The 23664-nt window shown below is 42.0% G+C and overlaps 1 protein-coding gene across 1 annotated transcript in view; it reads right to left on the reverse strand.

Moving 5' to 3' along the window:
• The window catches only part of FOCAD (focadhesin), a 302415-nt gene that overhangs the window by 272537 nt on the left and 6214 nt on the right, over nucleotides 1-23664 (reverse strand). The gene's annotated exons all lie outside the window — the stretch shown is intronic.

The raw sequence follows: 23664 nt of genomic DNA on the forward strand, positions 1-23664 counted from the left end.
AGAGCAAATCCTAGAACAGATTAATTCGCACTATCGAAACCCCCCCAAGATCCAAAAGGTCAAGACTAAATAACAGGCTTTTAAAAGTTCAACCACAAGTTTGAAATAGAAATGCTTTCAAAGATCAAAACTTCTAAGAGAGAAAGAATCAAGTTTTTGCAAAATTGTGTAAATGCTACCACGGTTCGGGTACAAGCTTTCATTGGAGCACTCATCTAAGTGCTGGTGACAAGTGTAAAGCCTACGTGAGCTTTTCTCAGGGAGTACAGAAATGACCTAGAAACTCACACACGGAAACAGATTGCTCGTCTGCTAAAAGAGCAAGCAATTAGCACCAACTTTTAATATTGACATCACACTCTCGTTCCTACTGGGCGGAAAGAAAGAAGAAAAAGAAAAAGGAAAAGAGAAAAGAGAAAAAAAATTTTTCAAGCATGCAAAAAGGATGGAGGAGGGCAAGGTCAAGAGAAGGCTCCGAAGTACTGAGAGGACTTCCTAAGGATCTCAATTTATCTAGTCCACGCAGCACTGAACCCACCAAATTACACTACTTTGAAAAATAAGATGCTTTAGGGGCGCCTGAGCGGCTCAGTTGGTTAAGCATCCCACTCTTGATCGCAAGGTCTCAAGGTCGTGAGTTCAAGCCCCGTGGTGCACTTCATGCTGGGCATGGAGCCTGCTTAAAAATATATACATATATATTTAAAAAAAAATTCCAGGTAGTCCAGGTTACCTTATAGAAATAACAAGCAGCAAAACCAAGCTCTCCTGCTCTCACAAATGGAGGTGCCTTGTGTTGAATGCATGGCTCTACTATTTTCCTTCCCTTCCTTCAAAACTAAACGCGCTGAATGGTTCATTTATCCCAGCCCTCTTCTTCAACATCTAGGGCCAACTTTATTCCCCTGAATTTGACATTGCGCCCAATGAAACAGCTTGTTCCAAGACTGCAAGTTATGTCTCCTATCAAAATCTACTCATTAGTTTATGCAGGTCAGAATTTCTTCAACTTTTCAGATGTGTCCACCTCCTTTTTCTTGGAATTTTCTGCTCTTGGGAATTCCATAAGCTATCATAACACAATTTCTCGGAGTGTGTCCTGGGAAACCTAGGATGAAGAGATCTCCAAGAGGGTAAAAGATTTTGTAGGGATCGTATATTGGCACCTTGAATTTTCATTCACTCATTCACTCAAATACTTATTAGCTGCCTATTGGGAGTCGGGCACTACTCTGCGTGTTCAGGCAACCTCAGGGAACGGAACAGACAAAAATCCCCTACACTCACGGAGCTCAGAGTATTACAGAAACTCTCTCTATTTTAAATATGGCAGCCAGGGTCAGTCTCTTCTAGAGAGGATGACCTTTCATGAGAGAGCCATACAGATGTCTGGGGGAAGAGTCTCACAGGCACAGTAAACGGTGAGTAAAAAAGCCGAAAGCTCATCACGTGCTTAAGGCCGGGGCTCGAAAAGAGCAAAGAAAGGAGTCAAGAGTGAATAAAAGGGGCCCCTGGGCGGCTCAGTCCTTAAACGTCTGCCTTTGGCTCAGGTCATGATCCCAGGGTTCTGGGATCGAGTCCAGAGTCGGGCTCCCTGCTCCACAGGAAGCCTGCTTCTCGCTCTCCCTTTGCCCCTCCCCCTCCACTCATGCTCTCTCTCTTTCTCTCAAATAAATAAATAAAATCTTTTTTTAAAAAGTGAGTTAAGGAGGAAGAGAATGGGAAATCAGAAAGTCAATAAGAAGTCAGATCATAGGAATGCCTGGATGGCTCAGTGGGTTAAGCAATTGCCTTCGGCTCAGGTCATGATCCCAGGGTCCTTGGTCAGCAGGGAGCCTACTTCTCCCTCTGCCTGCCACTCCCCCTGTTTATGCTTTCTCTCACTCTCTCTGGCATATAAATAAATAAAATCTTAAAAAAAAAAAAAGTCAGATCATAAAAGGCCGTGCAGGTCACCAGAAGGACTGATGTATCTATCCCCAGTGAGTGGTAAGCTACTACTGAAAACGAGTGATAAGATTTTAATAGAATCGCTTGAGATGAGGAGTGCTCAGATTCTAGATATATCTGAAAGTAGAGCCAACGTGGTTGCTGATGATTGGTTGAGAGTACAGAAGAAAGGGTCAGAGAGGACTCCAAAGTTTTTGACCTGAACACCTTTAATTTTAATCTCAATTCCTTTGGGTATTTTATACATTAAACAAAACAATTGATATATCACTTACCATGGCATTTTTTACTAAGAGAAAAAGGTGGAGTTGCCATCAACTGAGATAGGGAAACCAGTTTTGTGGGGAAAGACTGGGAATTTCATTTGGAACAGGTAAGTCTCGGATGTCTAATAGATATCCGAATGGAGATGTCAGGTAGGAAGTTGGACACATGGATCTATACCTGAAGAGACAGATCTTAGTTGAAGATACAAATGATGACGCACTTAATTATCGAATCTGACAGGTGTTAAAGCAAGAAGTCTGATTCACTTTGCTTAACCCAGAGTTTACCAAACTTATCTGATCACGGCACCCTTTTTTCTAGAAATATCTGGTAACAGTCTATACAACCAGCCTTTCCTGGGATGCGCACTGGGAAACTCCTGTGCCAACTCCAAGTCCTCTGTCCATTCCACTTCCTGCCTGCACCCCATCTTTCTTCCTGCTACCAACTTCCACGCCTTGCGCTCTCTCCCTCCATGGAAACCCTCCCAGAGTCCAGTCCATGTCCCCAAACACTTCCCTACTCTCTCTTATAAAGCCAGCGATTAGAGATGTCAAGAAGAAAGCACATATTAGGGCACCTGGCTGGCTCAGTCGGAAGAGCACACCGCTTCTGAGCTCAGGGCTGTGAGTTCTGTTAGACGCAGAGAGTGCTTAAAAACAAAAAATCTTCATGAAAAAATGCTCAACATCACTCAGCACCAGGACAATACACATCAAAACCACAGTAAGATACCACTTCACACCGGTCACAATGGCTGAAATTAACAAGTCAGGAAACAATGTTGACAAGGATGTGGAGAAAGGGGATCCCTCTTACACTGTGGGTGGGAATGCAGGCTGGTGCAGCCACTCTGGGAAACAGTATGGAGGCTCCTCAAGAAGTTAAAAATAGAGCTACCCTATGCGCCAGCAATTGCACTACTAGGTATTTACCCAAAGGATACAAACGCGATCTGAAGGGGCACCGGCACCCCAATAGCAGCAATGTCCACAATAGCCAAACAATGGAAAGGGCCCAGATGTCCATCAACAGATGAATGGATAAGAAGATGTGGTTCATATATACAATGGAATATTACTTGGCCATCAAAAAAGACGAAATCTTACCATTTACATTGACGTGGATGGAACTGGAGTGTATGATGCTGAGCGAAAGAGTCAATCAGAGAGTGACAATTATCATATGGCTTCACTCGTATGTGGAATTTAAGAAACAAAAGAGAGGATCATAGGGGAAGGGAGGGAAAAATAAAATAAGACAAAATCAGAGAGGGAGAAAAAGACTATAGGAAACAAACTGAGGGTTGCTGGAAGATGAGGTGGGTGGGGGGATGGGGTAACTGGATGATGGGCATTAATGAGGGCACGTGATGTGATGAGCAGTGGGTGTTATATGCAACTGATGAATCACCGACCTCTAACTCTGAAAGTAATGATACACTTTATGTTAACTAATTGAATTTAAATAAGTAAAAAAAAATCTTTAAAATAAAAAAAAAGGAAGGAAGAGGAAAGAACCTATCTTTCCTCACAAACACATTTACCATTTTGGGTCCACTTTTCCCAGTTCTCTCAAGAGTTCCTTTGCTACCATTCTCTGCAGCCACTCAATCGCCAAGTCGCTTTCATCCCTCCCGGCACCCCGGAGCCTACCTCTCGTCCCCATTTTACCCTCCTCATATCATTTCCTCCTGCTAGGCGTACTTCAGTAACTGCTTAGTCCCGGGGATCTCCACGCATGAGCACATCCCATACGCTGCTATCAGATGAACTGTCCTAAAACACGATTTCCATCACATCATTTCCCTGCGAAGAATTCAGAGCGGGGTTTCACTAGCCTGTCAGATAAAATGCAAATTCTGATTCCTCGCTTTTAAGCCCTCCATCAAGCATCTCTCCCAGTCGGCTTCATCGTCACTGCTGTCTAATTCCAATCTGGCTACAACAGTTTTCAAATTAGTCCCATGTTGCTCAAAATGTGCTCATTCCTAAGGAATTTTACTTATGCTGTTCTCGCCCTCATAAAATGCCCTTGTCTGTATGTTCCCACTATTTAAACATGAAATGTCTTTCATAGCCCATCTTTTTTGTTAGGCCTTACCCAAGTAGCCACATTTTCTGGAAGTCACCTCGTTTTGTATTCTTTCAGTGTTCTGGCTGGTGCATACCATCGTGTGACTATTTGCATTGGGATTGGAAATATTTTTTTTCTAAAGGGTCAGACAGCAACTACTCAAATTTGCCACAGTAGCATGGAAGCAGCCAGAGACAATACACGGACGATCGACCATGGCTACGCTCCGAGAAAACTTTCCTTACGAGCACAGGAGGAGGGTGGGCCATAGTTCGCTGACTCCTGGCTTAATTAATGACTTTTTTTAAATTAATTTATAAAATGTGTTGACACAATTGCTAACATTGGCATTCAGGTTTGGCCCTGTGCTCCCAAGCACAAGTAAATATATACATAAGGTAAATAACACATCTTTTATTATCTAAAAACCAGGGGGGGAGGGGTGGAGAAGTACCTTTTATCAAAGAAAACAAATTTTTTCATGTCCCTGAACTCTGAAGGAAATTTCTCAGGTTAGGCTTTATGTATGGAATACAGAGTGATATAATAAGCAATATTGTCAGCAACATAAGCTAAAGGGAATTTTATATTACTTCTTTTTTAAACAAACCCTAGGTAAAGCCATGGGTATAACATACCATATAATTTAGCAAGAGAGACTCGGCGAATGGAGTGCAAGTACAGTTTTCTGATGATCTAATCTGAGTCAGTAAAAAGGAGACGTCAAACTCTCCAGAGTAGCAGATGATTATAAAGATATCACAGGACAGTCTCACCCAAATGCCAATGGTGATAGAGCGAAATAGAAGAAAATGCGTGCTTCTACTCTCTGATGCAGGCCCAGAATGGTGGACTTCCAAGATGCTTTGGGGACAGATGAGCAGCTGGTCAGGCTAATAACTTCTCACGCAGTGGAAAAGCCACACCGTACAGAAAGAACGACTTTGTCTCCAGGAGGTAGGCCAATGGCTTAAGAGAGTACCTTTTTTATCAAAATTACTTAAGTACAGCTGACAAATACCTAAGTTTACAAAAGACAGCCCCAAGATCTGTGTGACACTTTAGAGAATGAATACGTTTTTAAAATACATTTTTCAAAGTATCGCCACTTGACCTTGCCTAATAAACGGCCACTAAGCATTCCAAAAACCACTCCCCAAGCTGCACGAGGATTTGATATCACCCTTGATTTGCTACCCTTGGGCTACAAACTGCAACTGTCTTGCACCGGCTGGAGACTCAGACTTCAAGGTTAATCACAACCATTTGGCCTTTCAAGGTATCAGAACATCATATTCTCGGAGGAAATTTCAAAAAAAAAAAAAAAAAGAGAGAGTACATAATGCTTGCTTTAGCATTGGAAGTCTAGCTTGTGTCCTACTTTATTTCTAATCTCAACTTCCCTTGGGCATTTTATGCATTAAAGAAAACAATTTATACATTACTTCTTCCCATGACATTCTTTACAAAAGGGAAACCACTCACAGCATGTGCTCCATAAACCACTTGTCACAAAAGTGTTTGATTTTTAAGGATTTATCTCCAACCTGTCATGGTGCCTTTTTGGCTGTCTAAATCGAAATCCGAAAGAGAATTTTTAATGAGGCCTTTAAGTTCCAGGGGAATCAAAGCATTTGTTTAACTTCAGCAATTATCACCTTCTCTGCCAAGGTGTTTCAGCACCGTAAGAATACTTCCAAGAAAATAAACCTAGCAACTGCATTCTAAAGGTAATAAAGGAGCGGCAGATAGAGACACAACACTTCAGGTGTTTAGCTTTCCCTGGGATATGGAAAGACACAACCGTACATCTCACACGCAAGTGTTTCGTGTCCAACTTCCAAGGAAGTGCACAACCTGGAAAACGAGAGCTCTCTCTAATTACATTCACACTTGCTATGGGCACCCGGCAAGGGATTATGTGGGGTAGGTGAGGACGGATGTTGGGGGAGTGTCTGATGATCACAGAGAAAGAGGACTTCGAACACCCTTCACCACCAAATTCCTTTACAGGAAGGACTCAGGGAAGCAACGTAGGTCAAGCCAGAGCTCGAGAGAGTTTATATTAGCAGACTGACAAAAATACATACTTCACTCACTAATGGGGCCCTCTGTTTCAGGGACACAAAATCTAGTAGGACTTTTCTTCCTTCTAAGACTTGATCAACTATTCCAATTGTTCATATGGTTTCTTCCTCCCACAAATTAAGCTCTGGAACCATCAGCCTGAGGATTTTAAACATATATTTGACAATTTTTCATGACTTTCATTTTAATAGCTTATACAAAGGCTGAGAGTGCCACCAAAAAATTTGAGCTGATCTTATAAGTTTGTCAAGACTGCGGCTCAGGGGTATATTCTTGTGTCTCCTAGTTGCTTTGCCCAGCTTCTTAAAGAAGGGGGGAAAAACCTGTCTATCCTTTTCAACCACCCACCCTGCTTTGCTATCCAGTATTTATGTCTTCCTTGTTCTTCTGCCTGCTTAGCTTCTCACCTACCAGTTCTTGGTCCCTAATTGCTTCTCCACATGCTCTCTAGAATCCAGCAGCTGGATTCTATTTCATTCACCCTGTATTAAATCCTGATGCCTGCTAGAAACTCAAGCTTAGCCTCAGCTCTTCCTTCAAAAGCTCTGAAATCCAACTGCCACGTGCACTCTCAAATTAACAGGACAAGACAACAGGGCCCTCCTCACTATATGATCCATAAAAATGAAATGATCATGGGGAAATCACAATGGAAGCTTTTAATACTACACAGCAAGTGTAAGAAAAATAGAGACCACTAAGTCATCATTAAATTCAGCTGAGAGTAGAAAATACCTTTATATTAACTGGTAATTTCAAAACCAAGCCAAAGTAGAGGACAACTAAGAGGTGTGACGAAGACACGTGGTCAACATCATAATCGGAGAAAGCAGGAACTGCACGGATGTGGCGGAGACTGCTAACTATCCTTCATGCTCCGTGTTCCCCTTCGTCTGTATTAATGAAACAGTACCCTGACCAGCTCCATCATATTTCTCGGCCTCGAGGATGCTTAGGTACGACCATGTGTGTAATCAAGTTCTCTCCAGTGAGTTTTAGCAAACGTGATACGTCCCTTCCAGGCAATAGCCTGCTTCCTCCACTCTCTGCCTCAACAGGTCTTAGCAACTGGCATCAGATTCAACATATGCATGAAGACAGTGCCTCCAGCTCACTGTGATAGAAACAAGATGGAAGGGGGGCGCCTGGGTGGCACAGCGGTTAGGCGTCTGCCTTCGGCTCAGGGCGTGATCCCGGCGTTATGGGATCGAGCCCCATATCAGGCTCCTCTGCTATGAGCCTGCTTCTTCCTCTCCCACTCCCCCTGCTTGTGTTCTCTCTCTCACTGGCTGTCTCTATCTCTGTCGAATAAATAAATAAAATCTTTAAAAAAAAAAAAAAAAAAGAAACAAGATGGAAGGAACCCGGATCCCCAGATTCTAGCATGAAGCAGAACTCCATACCTGCAACTCCAACTATTTCATGAGAGAGAAAGAATCTTCTACTTTGTATCAACTATTTGCATTCTGGGATCTCTTTGTTACAGTAGGTAGAACTTCCTTAATAATACAGTAGACCTGAGACTATCTCCCTTCCATACTTTTTTTTTTTTCACTATAGAAATGAAGAAATTGAATGTCAAAGAGGTTAAGCAACTTGCCAAAAAGGCTAATCAGCCCGGCGGCTCAGGTGAAAAGGGAGGTTTCTTCACTTCCGACCCGGTGTATCCCTGGACCATCAGTAGTAACACGAGGCATGACCAGCACATTCCCATTACTGCACCGTGCCCCAGGAATTTTAAGATCTAGAATTCAAGTGCTGACCAAATTTAGGTAACTATGAGTTCTGATGATCTCACCGGTTGCAATTTACTGAAATATATCTAATTGCAACCAAATTCCTGCCTTTATAGTTTAGTTCTTTCTGAGTTTATGTCACATGCTACTTACTCATAGATTTTGAAATGGGAGTCTAGAATAAGACCAAAGGCAGGAAATTCCAAGTTAGAATTGATTGCTGTCCAGGAGAACCAGGCATTAAAGTAAAAAACAAAACAAAACAAAACCACCTCCTTGAATAATGCCTAATTTTTTACATTTTCTCCAATTATTCTCAAATACTCTCTTTGAAGTGTCATGTATGTGTATGTATTTGTGTGTTAAATATATAAGGGAATATAGGTGAAAAAGTTATTTTTAAAAATCTAAAGATTTTACTTATCTACAATTTTTACAGTATCCAATCTAAGTCTTCAAAAGTCTTCAAAGTAGCTCCTTTATGAGATGATTTTTTTTCTGTTACAATTTTTATATATTTCTCCACCTAAAGAATACTCAAATTGTTCTCTACATTTTTAAAATAAATGTCTTATGTTGATATAAAATAATCAAAATAATCTTTACAGGGGCGCCTGGGTGGCTCAGTCGTTAAGCGTCTGCCTTTGGCTCAGGGCATGATCCCAGGGTCCTGGGATCAAGCCCCGCATCGGGCTCCCTGCTCCGCTGGGAGCCTGCTTCTTCCTCTCCCACTCCCCCTGCTTGTGTTCCCTCTCTCACTGGCTGTCTCTCTCTCTGTCAAATAAATAAAATCTTTAAAATAATAATAATAATAATCTTTACAGTATATTTATAATAAAACTGATACCAATCATTTTAAAGACCTTACTGACCAATAAATGTTTAGCTAATCTGAATAGCTAAAATCTCCATATTCATAATCTTACTTCAAACAGCATTCAGTTAACTAGAATTTATTAAAGCACCACAGAACGTAATTTATAGGTATTTTACTTGTATTTCCTCCTCTCAAAAATGACTCCAATTTTGTGCACTGGTTCTCTAGAATAATTTACTTCTTAAATATTAACATGGTACAAACTGAAGTATTTAGGGGGTAATGATATGACATCAAGGATTTTCTATAAAATACTCTGCTTACCCTCAAAGGGATGGGGGAGGGGGATAGTAAATAAAAGAAGAATGTCTAAATGTTGATAATAGATGAGTACATTCAAGTTCATAATACTATTCGATTTTTATGTATGTTTGAAAATTTCTAGAATGTTTTTTAGGCTTTCCCCCGTATAAGGACACAGAGAGAAGTCACTGCCTATGAACCAAGAAAGAGGGTCCTCATCCAATCATGCTGACACCCTAATCTCAGACTGTTACCCTCCACAACTGTGAGAATTAAATTTTTTTTAACATCTATTTACCAGAGAGAGAGAAAAAGAGCACGAGCAGGAGGGGCAAAGGGAGAGGGAAAGAGAATCTTCTGCAGACTCCACGCTAAGTACAGAGCCCCACGTGGGGCTAGATCCCATGACCTAGAGACCACAACTCCAGCTGAAACCAAGAGTCGGGCCCTCAACTGACTGTACCACCCAGGCGTCCCTGTTGGTTTGTTTTTTAAATTTTTTAAAACTTCATATATTGGTTGTTAGTAGGGGGCAGGCAATATTCTAAGCACTTAGATTAACTCATTTAATCCTCCAATAATTCTATGAGCTAGGTACTCCTTTTGCAGATGAAGAAACTGAGGCACAGAAAAGTTAGACAGATCCAAATCCAAATCCAGACTTTCTGGGTATACATGGACATGGAAAAGCATGGAAAATACAGTTATGGGTGATCTTTATTTTCGCTTGGTTCTATTTTCTAATTTTTTCACAAGAACATTTGTTTCTATCATTTTAAAGAGTTACCAAAATACTTATTCAGATGCTAACATGTTCTTTGGAAACAAAGGATATGACTTCCTGAAACCAAATTACTGCAAGCATACAAATCCATCACTAACAAGTGTCATACAGTGAGCAGCAAACGAGGAAAATGCTAGAAATGATAAAAGATTACTTGGTTAGCCTTTTTACCAATGCTTCACGGAAAGAGTCATACTGAAACAAGGTCAATGTAATTTAACTAGATAGATACAATTAACTTTAGACCGCTTAAAAACTCCTTCCATTTTTAAGGAGGAACATAACCATTATAGTTTTCCCATTTAGACTCCTGGGAAATTTTACACCAAAACAGAAGAATTACACGCACCGATTACAAATTAAATGCCAACATTTTTCTTGCTTGCTACAAACTGACAACTCAACCTCATTTTTTATTTCTTATGAAAACTAAATTATTAAATCCATGGAGAATGTAAGAGTTACAGTTTAGTTATTTTAACTTGCATTCTTAGTACTAGTGAAAGCTGAAGACCAATGAGCAAAGGAATCTTTTTACGGGAAGATTGTAAATTTCCCTGCTGTTACCTAAGTCAATGTAGCCCCCGCGGACACGGAGACTATCTTTACATGCCAGTCCTGGGAGATATAGTCACGAAAACATAATCGCCCTGAAAGAATCATTCTGAAATAAAATAAATAGTGCACCCTGAAGCAACGCCATGTATTTTTTTGCAAACCCTAAGACTGTCCATAACGAAGGTGAGCAAACATCTCTAAGCCGATTATGCCTACAGCCTCATATACTTCTTTCATCGTCATGACAGAGCGACCAGACACAGAGACCAAAGTACATGGGGCTCGGGGTGGGGTGCAGGGGAACAAGGAACAAACCTGGATGCAAATGTGGGCTCCAGCACTAGCCATTAACATTTAGGTTTAATCCCTTACTACTGCGGAGCCTGTTTCCTCCTTGGTTAAATATAGGGGACACCGGCCTCACAAGTGGTTTGAGGAACTATATGAAGTGTGCCTGAAAGCCAAGAGGGTCTTGACATAGCAGAAACTCTGCAAATGTGTCTCCTCCCTCCCTTGATACCATGTGGGATAGTCAAGGGAGGTGAATGATGGATGAGAACTTGAGTTTTAGTGATAAGTAGATTGTCTCTGACCAAAGACCAGAGTGGGATCTTGTACGTAAGTCACCAGCCCCAAAGTCAGAAAATAGATGAGATTTCCACTCAAAATAGAGTTGAATTTTAACTTACCTGCTGAAAACTTTTCCATAGTTTCCCACGACACTTTGTAATAAGACAATAAAAACTTCTTAGCACGGCCAAAGGGTCCTACATGATTGGGTCTCACAGCCCTCCCTCAGTCAGAGAGCTTCAGCCACCATGACCTCCAGCTCGCTCCGTTGAAACCCCCAAGCTCTTTCCAAGTAGAGGTCTGGAACTCAGGACCCTCAGCCTCAAGCGTTCTTGCCTTCTTGTTCCAACAGTTGACTCTTCCCGCCCTTCACATCTTCCCTTGAGCCTTCCCTATCCCCTCGCCTCAAGTAGCTCCCCACCTGCTCTCCCAGGGACCCACCTCCGTATTTGTCAGAATCTCAAACGATCATCACTTACTTATTTCAGCTGCCCCCTCTACCTCCTAGTGAAAGGCAAACTCCTTGCATGCAGGGACCTGGTCTTTTTGACCACTGTAACCTCAGCATAGAAAAGTACCTGTTCCATAAAGACGCACTGAGTAAGCAAAGCCAGAACTAGGATTCAGAATGCCAAGTTGGACGAGACCGTTCCTCCCTGTCAAGCATGCCGCAAAACCCTTTAAATAACTAATCCCGTTGGATCTTCACAGTAACTCTGAGGTAGGTATTATTAACTCCCACTTCCCACATGAGAAAATAGGAGCTCAGAGAGGAAGCCACTTGCCTGAGGTTATACAGTGGTATTAATAGCCAGGATTTATTGAGTTTCACCATGTGCCAGGCAGGCACTGTCGAAGCCCTTTCCATGTCTTCTCTCATCCGATATTCAAAACAACCACATGACATGAGTACTATTATTATCCTCATTTTCATATGAAAAACCAAGGGAGGCAAAGAGAGGTCAAAATTAATTGCCTAATTATGTAAGAAGCAGAGCACGAGCATGAACCGTGCAATCTGCCTCCGGAGCTCACATTCTTAACCACTACTCTATAAAGTAGAGTTGACACCGAGTTTTTGTAAAATTAAGATAGCCCATTAAAGCGCTTTACTCATAACCAGGCACATAACAAACACTTTTAAAACGTTAGCCATTATTATTCTGAGTCTGAATCCAACACCTTGCTTTTTCTATTACATCTTGCTGCATCCCAGGGAATCAAGCATCTCTTTCAAAAAAAAAAACGAAACAAAACAAAACGAAACAAAAAAAACCCTGGGTATGGATCTACAGTGTTAAATCAGGTTACCAAAGTAGCTCATCAGCATATGCAAACAGCTCTGCACCTCTGTATATACTGCAATCCCAAAAACGTGTGGGCGAGTCTAATGTGCAAAAGTTACATATTAAAGGCTGCCCGGGGCACCTAGCTGGCTCAGTCGGTGTTGCATGCAACTCTTGATTTCGGGGTTGCAGGTTTGAGCCCCACGCTGGGTGTGGAGATTGCTTACAAATAAAATCTTTTCCAAAGAGGGGGGAGTCCCATGCCGACCACAAAACACGAGAATGATCCACCTAAACCTACCCTCATCCTGTGGCACCATCACCTGCGGTACGTCTCCCGCATTCGTGTGTGTTCTCGATTTTGTATTTTCATCTCATCACTGACCATTCAGGTTAGGTCCAAAGGGTCTCTAATGAAGAATAAAGATTGGCTACTTTTGTCACGGTGATGAGAGTGGATCTTTAGTTTGGTCCATGCTTCTTGCTACTGACAACAATTCCATATTTACATCCCCACCCCGTTTTTTTAGCACACACAAAGCAGTCTGTTAAAAAACCATTTTCCATTTTTTAAAAATAAGTAAATATTCATTAAGAGAGATGAAAGCAATTATTTGCCCAAACAACTGCTCAAACACTACCACACAGACACAGATGGCTACGCTTCCGCAAATGAACGCTTGGCTGGCAGGTAGCCCCGCCATGTGACAGGTCGAAACACAGCTCCACGAGACACGGAAATTTCTGTGTGGGTGAGTTCACTTGTAAAAACACAAAGTTTGAAATAACGGTGGAATGTTCTGGAAAAGCCAAACGGAAGCCACTGCATGTTCCTTCTCAGCTCCCAAAGCTGGCTCACAAAACAGGGCTTGAACTACAATGTGGCATCATCTTCCAGGCAAGGAGAAGAAGAGGATAAGGTGAGGAGGGGTCTCATTGCAGAGCTAGGCTCAGCGCATTTCGAATGTCCCTTCCAGCCCTGAGAAGATTGTCAGCAGTCCTCAAGATGTAGAGCTCGTTATGGAGGGGCTGGCTTCCATCCACACAGCAGCTGTACCTGCCCAACACTAGTGAAGAAGTACGGCAAGCAGGAAGGGTTCCTCACTGGCCAAGCCTGCTGCATTTTTTTCCCCTGGCCTTTTGAGTTTCTTGAGGGAAGCAGCTGGGTCTTATTCACTGCTGCTGGGCCTGGGGTGCAATAAGCGGTTAGTATTTTTTGAGTTGTTGTGTTTAGCACAGTAGCTAACACACAACAGACTCAAAAAAATGTTAGAATCAGAATTCGGCTCTTTCTTTTGCTTTCAGATCAGCTTTCCAAAACAGAAACTGAGAAAGAGAAGAATCTGCAATCTTTCTCACTAATTAAGACTCACGAAACAAAGAGCCAAATAAATTAATAAGAACCAGAAGGAGAAAAATAAATACGTAAACAACTTTATTGTCAAATTAACACAGTAACCTGAGTTCACTTACCAATGCATTCAGGGTTCGAAAATAATTCATTCTTTTTAGACACACCCCTTCCTCCCCGCTTTTCTTTCTTTCTTTTTTTAACTGAGCAAATAACTTTCATATAGGTAGTATAAAGATGTACCAAGTCCAAATCCTAAATCAGCAGAATCCAGATTAATGAGATTTTATTACTGTTATTCATTTTGGTACATTTTCTTTAAAAAGGGGGGGAAAAAGGTCAAAGAACACATGCAAAAGCTCACAAGACGGGTTCTTCACTGTTTCCAGCTGAATCTAATAGAGATGGAAAATGGGTCTTTGTTACTTGACTACATCATAAGTTTTACATGAATGCTTCGGTTGACGGCTATTATTTATCATAGCTATGCTCTTAATCTGTTATGTATTACAACCCTTTAGAAACCCACAGTATCACCTCTGCATATTTCCCACTGGGGTAAAAGGCATTTTAAGCATGTAATTACCCAAAGAAGTAACATTTACTAATTTTCTATTACACAGCCAGCATTACTCATGGCTGTTTTTATTTGTAGGGTGCTTAATAATCAGAGACTAGTTAACCTTCACAACCGTCCTGGGCAGAAGTCCATTAGTAAATCATTTCACATTAGCACGGAGACACCAAGCAGCATTTGCAAGATGAGAAGAGGCTCCTGGAAAATGCGGATATCCAGCTGGCAGAGTACAGCGCGTACAATGTCTTTCAGATGGTTCATTTTAAGATCATTTTAAGATTTTATTTATTTATTTGACAGAGATAGGGACAGCCAGCGAGAGAGGGAACACAAGCAGGGGGAGTGGGAGAGGAAGAAGCAGGCTCCTAGCGGAGGAGCCTGATGTGGGGCTCGATCCCATAACGCCGGCATCACGCCCCGAGCCGAAGGCAGACGCTTAACTGCTGTGCCACCCAGGCGCCCCTTAAGATCATATTTAAACAAAGAAGAGCAGGAGGAGCTGATGGAAGAAGAGGAAGAGGAAGACCTCGTGAGAATTTTAACGTCATCAGTTTTAAAACCAATACACAGAATTTTTTATGTACAGTTTCCATGGAACTTTCCAACGCAATGTTGGACGTAAATGACCGGCTAGCTGACAGAAGCCGCTCTACGGACCAGCAGCTCACAATAAAGCCAGTGTTCAAAGAGCTTCATTTCCTAAGACTACTTCTGCCTCTCAGCCCAAATCCCAACACTATGAAATTGCTCCCAACCTGGCTTACCTCCAAACTGATGCCAATGTCCTCAAAGCCACAGAAAGAATCTAGAACCAGCATGGCCCCCAGGACCGCGAGAGCCTCCCCAAGTCCTACCCACCAAACTCAATTCCACAGGGAACTTAGCACACGAAAGCTGAAAGTCTGCGGTGGGTCAAAACTAGCCCCCTCTGTATGGGAGCGGGCAGCCAAGGTACTACTAGCCGAACACTGGGTCTTAACGTTTGGCGTTTCTTGGCTACATGCCAAAGAGTGGCACAGAGTCTTCAAGTCCTACTCACTTCCCATTTCGAAAGTATGAGAATGCAAAAGGCTTAAAAGCAACCGCCTTTTGTGTAAAATTATTCACTGATTGATCGAAGAGTAACTAAGGAACAGGCAGATAAAATATTGATCAGTTATGTCAAACACATTTACAAAGAGTTTTAATAGTATAAGGAAACACAATAAAGAAAAAGAAATTATTACACACAATCATGAACACAACCTATATATATATATATATAATATATATAGAGAGAGAGAGAGACATAGGATTAAGAAAAAGAAGTGTATATGCAAAAATATTAACAGGTTCCTGTCTGGAGAATAAGATCATAGGTGAACACAACCTACGACATTCCTCCTTATACTTGCTACATTTAATTCCGCCCCCCTGCAATGGGCATCCATTACTTTTTTTACACTACGTAAAAATTATTAATTCTCTTCAAATAAAGCCATACGGTCAGTTTTGGGGTCTCAATAAAAAAAAAAATGGTGATCTTATTTATTCACTTGCAACCATGGTCTTTTATCACTGTCTAAAGAGGCAGTTTCGCCACAGTGCACACCAAGATAAAAGTCTCACTTGATCCAATTACACTGCTTATTAAGAGCTATTTAATGAGAAAGTCACACCTTTGAGTTATTAGAAGCTATAATGGTCCTGCAGAGTTCCAAACAAGTAAGCTAACAGAATTACCTTTGATTCTAAATTGTTTGCCAGCAAATTAATCCATCTGTCCCTGAAAAAAATTAAGTGATCCTCCAGTGTGTTCAACTTTCTCCAATCTCATTTTAACCAAGTACGTTAGCAGCAATTGAGAGAGTAGGTATTTTTTAACAGAGTTATTGTAATAGTAACAGATATACAAAGAAATGCACATGTTTAATGTGGACTATGTGATGAGTCTGGACATATGCAAACAGCCCCGGGATACCATCAGCAAAATCAAGGCAATACACATGCAACACCTTCCAGAGCTTTCTTGCGTCCTTTGGTTTTTGTCTTGTGTTAAACTTCACATGAGATCTACTCTACTAACAAATTTAGTTCACAATATCATATTGTTGTACCGTATCTCTCTAGAACTTACTCATTTTAGCATAACTAAAAGTTTATAAAAGTACGTATATTTAACTGCTTATAGTACAGAGAGTTTATTTTCTTTTAATTTTCCAAACGCATATACAACCTTATACCCCCCCCCAAAAAAATTACATCATCAACAGATAAATTTTTACGGCAGTCTTATGTTTTGGCATCTGTCAAAGAATAAAGAAAGGCCTTTTTGAAAGAGTAACATTTGGACAGAGACCGGAAGGAAAAGACCACTCCCGACAGAAGGAACACTAAAGGGCAACAATGTTGAGGTGGAAGCAGGCTTAGCAAGTTCAGGGACGACCAAGGACACCAGCACGGTTGGTGCATGTGAGCAAGCTGGGCTGGGGGAGAGAGGACAGAGTGACCAGGGGCCCAGATCACATAAGTCCCCGCAGGACGCTATGAGCCTGTGGGGCTCCTGAGTGAAACCGGAAGTCCTGAAGGGTTTAGGACAGGGGCATGGCAGACTTGACTGTCATTTTTAAAAGAGCATTCTTTTCTCTGAAGAACAGACCACGAACAGGCAAGGATGGAAAAAGTGAGGCCAGTGAGGAGGTTATAGCAACAATCTGGGAAGGAAACCATGTTGCCTGGAGAAGAACAGCAGCAGAAATGGTGAGACTAGGTCAGACAAAATTTGCTAACGGATATTATGTGGAAGGTAAGAAGAGCAGAGGAGGACACCAAGGTTTTTAGTTCAGACAACGAAAGAAAGCAGCAGTCATACCAAGATACACAAGACTAAAGGAGTCACTCATCTGTTTTTAAAACAATACAGCACGGGCACCTGGTTGGCTCAGTCAGTTAAGCGTCTGCCGTTGGCTTAGGCCGGGATCCCGGGGTCCCAGCATCACACCAGGCTCCCTGCTCAGAGGGGAGTCTGCTCTCCCTCTCCCTTCGCCCCTCCCCCTGCTCATGTCTCTCGTGCACTCTCTTTCTCTCAAATAAATAAAACCTTTGAAAATAAATAAAACAATGCAGCAATGCACAAGTCTCCTACGTCCTTGGGGTACAATTTTTGTCCATGCCAACAAGGAAAGGCTACATGACAAAGGGTGCAAAGTTCAGAGGACAAACTTCGTATACTTCTTAATTTTATTTGAGGCCAATCTTGACTACACACAATAAATGTGAAAGTGTGTACGCTTAGCTCCAGCTTGCATTTACACTCAGCTCATATCTAATACCAGTGCTGCTGTCCACACCGCCACTGTCCTACCCACTTTCCAATCCCCAGAAGGCCTCTGTGGCCCACTAGGCCCTAAGGAGAGAGTGGAGACAGGTAAACTAGTAGGTAGGTGAGTAGATAATCCCTACCTCCCCACTTCCCCACCCTTCATCGCCCATTCTCCTTCATATCTCCTTCCAAGCTTTACATTAAAGCTCCAAGACATTCTAAAACTTTGGCAAATGGGATTAAATTAAGAATTGGGGGAGTAGGGAGGGAAAAATTTGGTTGTGAAGTGATACTGTGAACAGAAATGTAAAGAAAATCTAAATGTATTCATTTCTTTAAAAAAAAAATCTTTAGGGGCGCCTGGGTGGCACAGCGGTTAAGCGCCTGCCTTCTGCTCAGGGCGTGATCCCGGCGTTATGGGATCGAGCCCCACATCAGGCTCCTCCGCTAGGAGCCTGCTTCTTCCTCTCCCACTCCCCCTGCTTGTGTTCCCTCCCTCGCTGGCTGTCTCTATCTCTGTCAAATAAATAAATAAAATCTTTAAAAAAAAAAAAAATTCTGAAATAGGGAGGGACTGAGTATCAGAGAATCTTGAGAAATCAGTGTTACTTTTACTTTTGTTGGGTATGATAATGGCACAGAAATTATGTTTTAAAATAAAACATTAAAATTAAATTGTTACACTTAGGAATAATTTTTAGTTAAAATAATTTAAAATATTAATTAAAAATAATTACTTTTGCAGAAAAAGCCGAAGGAGGAAAAAATGGTAGAGAAACAAAACAAGATCAACGAAACATTAATTTTGTTTAAGTTCATTTATTATAGTCCCTATTTATGTGTGTGTGTTCCAAAATTTTCCACTGGAAAACTAAGTAACCGGAGACTGTAAGATTACAATGTGAACTGATGAGAAAAAAAATTATTATCATTTGCAATGGCCAATCAATGTGAATGAAGACTTCCTTGACACTACACAACAAAACCAAAATACAAAAATAAATTGGAGGCTGAGGCAATTAAGAGATTATCCGTTTCATTCATAATCACTAATTTCAAAGGTTATGCTCACGCTTCACGGGTCACCATGATTTAAGACTATGCTATAAATTAGAATTTAACATAACTCTGTTTTGACTGAAAAACTATCTCCTTTACCCAAAGTTATCGATAAGGAAAAGGTCCAAGAGTTAAGAGGTTTGGAAAATTTTCTGTCTCAGACTGTTCCTTTCATATATTAAGTTTCAGCTTTGCTTTGAACAAAAATGCTGTGATTTACACCTCAAAGTGCAGAAGGTGCTAGTAAGCACCTAAAGAGCAGGTTTTCTCTGTAGCTGATTGGAGAACAGGACACTCTACTTCCAAACAATAAAGAGCCTGGATGTGGAAAAACACTTTGGCGAGCAGACGTCTAAAAAAACAGAGGCTCACAGAAGTACTTGCGAAAAAGAAGTACTTGAAAGAAGAGGCCACAAATTTCCTCAGGTAATAGCCAGAAATCTGTTCCAAGAGCTTTTCCATAAAACATGGAAGAGATACCCAGATACCTGAAAAGTTTGGTACCAAAATCCTACCTTTCGTTCATTGGACAAATATTTATTCGATGCTACCTTGTGTCAGATGCTGTACTATGCACTGGAGATACAAAAGTCCCTGCCTTGGGACACCTGAGTGGCTCAGTCGGTTAAGCGTCTGCCTTTGGCTCAGGTCAGGATCCCAGGGTCCTGGGATCAAGCCCCACATTGGGCTCCTTGCTCAGCGGGGGTCTGCTTTTCCCTCTCCCTCCCAGCCTCATGTGCATGCGCTCTCTCTCTCTCTCCTCTCTCTCTCTCTCCTCTCTCAAATAAATAAAATCCTTTAAAAAAAAATTTTTTTTTAAGTCCCTGCCTTTACAAGGGATTACATTCCTAGTACAGGGAAAACAAAAATAAGCAAAATAGTAGATGATACAGCATTTTATAAGTTAAGGGCCATATACAAAAGTAAAGCAGGAAAGGGGGATAATAGAAAGAGGTTCTAATTTTACAAAGAATGGTCAGTGAGAAGCTCACGGAGGTGACACATAAGCAAAGACTTTAGTGAAGTAAAGGAGTCCAGTCTCTAAGAAGAGGATTCCAGGCAGAAAGAAGAGCAATACAAAAACCATGGTGGGAGCATGTCTCCTTTAGGTCTGAGGAACAGCAAAGTGGCTAACAGAGCGGGTTTAGTGAGTGAGGGCAGAGTAGCTGGAAATGAAGTTAGAAACTCAACAAAGGGGGTCAGATCGCGGCAGGCCTCAAAGACCACGCCAAAGACTTTGCCTTTTACTTTGGGTAGCAATGCGAGGCCCTTAGAGGGTTCTGGAAGAGTAAGAGGAGAAATCTTTTTTTTTTTTTTTTTGGTCAGAGAGAGCACGAACAGGGGGAGCAGCAGGCAGAGGGAGAGGGAGAAGCAGGCTCCCTGCAGAGCAAGGAGCCCAATGTGGGGCTTGATCCCAGGACCCTGGGATCATGACCTGAGCTGAAGGCAGACACTTAACGGCTGAGCCACCCAGGCATCCCAAGAGGAGAAATCTAACGTGTGTTATAAAAATAATCACTTTGGCTCTTCTGCTGACAATATTTCAGGGGGCAAAGAGAGAATAGAACAATTAGAAGACTATGGTAGATTGCACAAAATGCCCCAGATTCTTCCCAATTCCTGTACGCACATTTCTTCACAAAGTGACTTCCCTGCTCCCCTCCTAATCAGGCAATCTACTTCTCCATCCCCTTGAATCTGGGCTTCTTTTTGACTGCTTTAGTTAGCAACAGAGGAAGTGGCGTTGTAGGTTTTCTTAGTCCTAATACCATACTGCTTCCTCGCGCTTTCTTGTTTCCATTAGACTACTATGTTAAGAAGCATGGGACAGCCTGCTGGAACCTATGTAGCAGAGACACGCCATCCCAGACGAAACCTCCAAACCTAGTCCCCATTTGCTACAGGAGTGCGCCCAGGCAAGACTAGCAAAAGAACTGCCTCCCCTCCCCCGCCTCAAACCCAACCCAAATTGCCAACCCCAGAATCATAAGCTAAAAAATGATTGCGGCTTTCCCCCACTAAATTTTGGAGGTGGGTTGTAACAGCTAACCAATATAAGGCCATTACCGCATCACACACATAGACAATAGGGCTTAGACTAGACTGAGAGCAGTAGGTGAGAAGTACTCAGATTCTAGACATATTCTGAAGGTACAGCCAACAGGCTTTCCTGATAGTTTATGTGTGGATTGTGAGAGAAAGAGAAGAGTCAAGAATGACACCCAGGTTTTTGCCCCGAGTCCCGGAAATGAAGGAGTTTCTATGAACTGAGATGAGGAAGACCACAGATGAAGCACGTTTAGGGAAGAAATCAGAAACTGAGTTTGAGATTTCTATTGGTTATCCAACTAGAAATGCTGAGTAGGTATCTGGATACAGAGAGTCTGGATTTCAAAGGATGAGGTCCTGGCTAAAAATATAAATTGAGCAGCTAACAGAGTATCACCAGTATTTCAAGACTGATATGACTGAGGGACCATGAGCTCTAATGACTGAGCCCAGCAGCGCTCTAACGTTAAGAGATAAGAAGGAACCAGTAAGGGAGTTGAAAGGGGGCAATCACGTAGAAGGAAAACCCAGGAATTGTGGCATCTTTGATAATTACGGGAAGTGTTTCAAGAAGCAGCACATGACCAACTGTTTCAAAAAATGCTGATAGGAAATGGTAACTACACGAAGGCTGGAGGTGGCAGCTAACACAATGGCGGTAATCATTTTGCAAATTACAAACGTATCAAATCAACAGGTTGTATGCCTTAAACTTTCACAATGTCACATGTCAATTATATCCCTAGAAAGTTGGGGTGGAAATGCTGATTGGCCAGGTAAGAGATGAGGATTAAAAAACAGACCTTTGGATTGAGCAAGATTGAGCAAGTGACACATTAGTGACTTTGAGAAGAGCAAATTTTTTCGGAGTGGTAAGAGAAGCCGGATCAGAGTGGGTCTGAGGGAGAATGAGAAGAAAATTATCGGATACATGAGTATAAGATCTGCCATAAAGGGAAAAAAAGAAACTGTGCGGTGGCATAAGGGGGAAATGGGGTCAGGACAGGTAATTTTGTTTTTAAAGATTTTATTTTGTTAAGTTTTTATTCAAGTAATCTCTACATGGAACGTGGGGCTCAAACTCACAACCCTGAGATCAAGAGTCACATGCTCCTCCAACCAAGCCAGCCAGCCACCCCTTTAAGATTTTTAAGTAATCTCTACACCCAATGTGGGGCTCAAATTTATAATCCCAAGATCAAGAGCTGCACGCTCTACCTTCTGAGCCAGTGAGGGGCTTCAAAAGGTAATTATTTTCTTTTTTTTTTAGTAGGCTTCACATCCAGCATGGAGCCCACTGTGGGACTTGAACTCACGGCCCTGAGACCAAGACCTGAGCTGAGATCAAGACTCGGACCGACTTAACCAACTGAGCTTAACCGACTGAGCCACTCAGGTGCCACCATCAAAAGGTAATTATTTTAAGATAGGAGAAATAATAGCATGTTTCCATACTGAAGGGAATAATCTAGTAATGAGGGAAAATCCAATCTTGCAGGAGAGACACTGAGCCAGATCTTTGAGTGGGTGAAAGGAACACGATCTTATTATGCACGATCTTATTATTATGCACGAGTGAGGAGCTGTCCTTAAAACACCGAGACTATCCAACGTGACTCTAGGTCCTAAAATAGCAGGAGGGAAATCAGAGGAAAAGGCAGGTACGCCCGCCTCCCACTAACAACAGACGACAGCTAGCACGTGTGATGAAAAGTATTTTGGAAGTCCAAAGTTCAAAAGGAAGTACAAAAAGCAAAAAGGCCATTGCCTCTCCTTCTCCGACAAATAACAAATATTCACTGGCGACATAGGTTATTCTTAAATTTAGAAAAAGTACTCTATCTGCTGTCCTACTATAAACAGAAACTAGGATGATTTGATGGGTAAAAGCTGGTAAGAAGCCTCATTCAAACTTGACAAGCAAACTGCTATTTGTAACTCCATCCAAGTACTAACCAGGCCCGACCCTGCGTAGCTTCCGAGATCAGACGAGATCGGGCGCGTTCAGGGTGGTATGGCCGTAGACTGCAACTCCAAAGGAGCCATATGCTTCAGCCTTACACCCAAGTCGAACCTCTTCCTAATCTGCCTTCCTCTTCAGTAAACACGAACCAGTCCTCACCTTTTGGACTCTAATACCATGGTCAGTGAACTTTCTTATTAGATGCTCAGTGACCTCATTAGGTGTTCCCCCTACTACTCAGCCCTAATGAAAACTATACTCTCCTTCTTTGGGGCCACTTCAGTGAAAGCTAATCGTCCTTCCAAGCTCCAAGGCCCAGAAGAACACTTCCTTACCATCGACCCCCATTCCTCTGAGGGCATGCCATCCAGTTATCTTCATCTCCCTTATATACTGATTAGTACTATAGGTGATCTAAAACCTCGGAAACCATTGTCCACCTCTCCACTCTGGGCACCATGATCTTCTGAGGTCCATGCCCAAGGTGAGTGATTCATCCAACATACCGGTCTCACTGCTCTTGAGTATCTCCATGTCACCTCCATTTTAGCCATCTACATCCATGGCCAAACCTACATTCTATTAGCACCCTAAAAGCTTAAACTCCAATATTCTTCTCTGAGTCCACGGTACTTCTATCAGCTACCTCCCTTATACCTACATACACTTGTGTATTTACCGCACCCAGACTTCTGATCGCTTGAACTGATTGTTTTTTCGTTTAACTTCTTAGTAATCTCTACACCCAACGTGGAGCTTGAACTCATGACCCTGAGGTCAAGAGTCACATGCTCTTCCAACTGGGCCAGCCAAGCACCCCTGAACCAATTATTGTCTTTCAATCTTTCAGCCTCCTCCTGCTTGGTCACCACCTCCATGCAGTCCAAACCTCACATTCCATCACTTCAACCACTGTCTTGCTAATACTT

Source organism: Ursus americanus, chromosome 18, assembly GCF_024610735.1.
Source record: "Ursus americanus isolate L20-20 chromosome 18, mUrsAme1.1.p, whole genome shotgun sequence".
NCBI lineage: Eukaryota > Metazoa > Chordata > Mammalia > Carnivora > Ursidae > Ursus > Ursus americanus.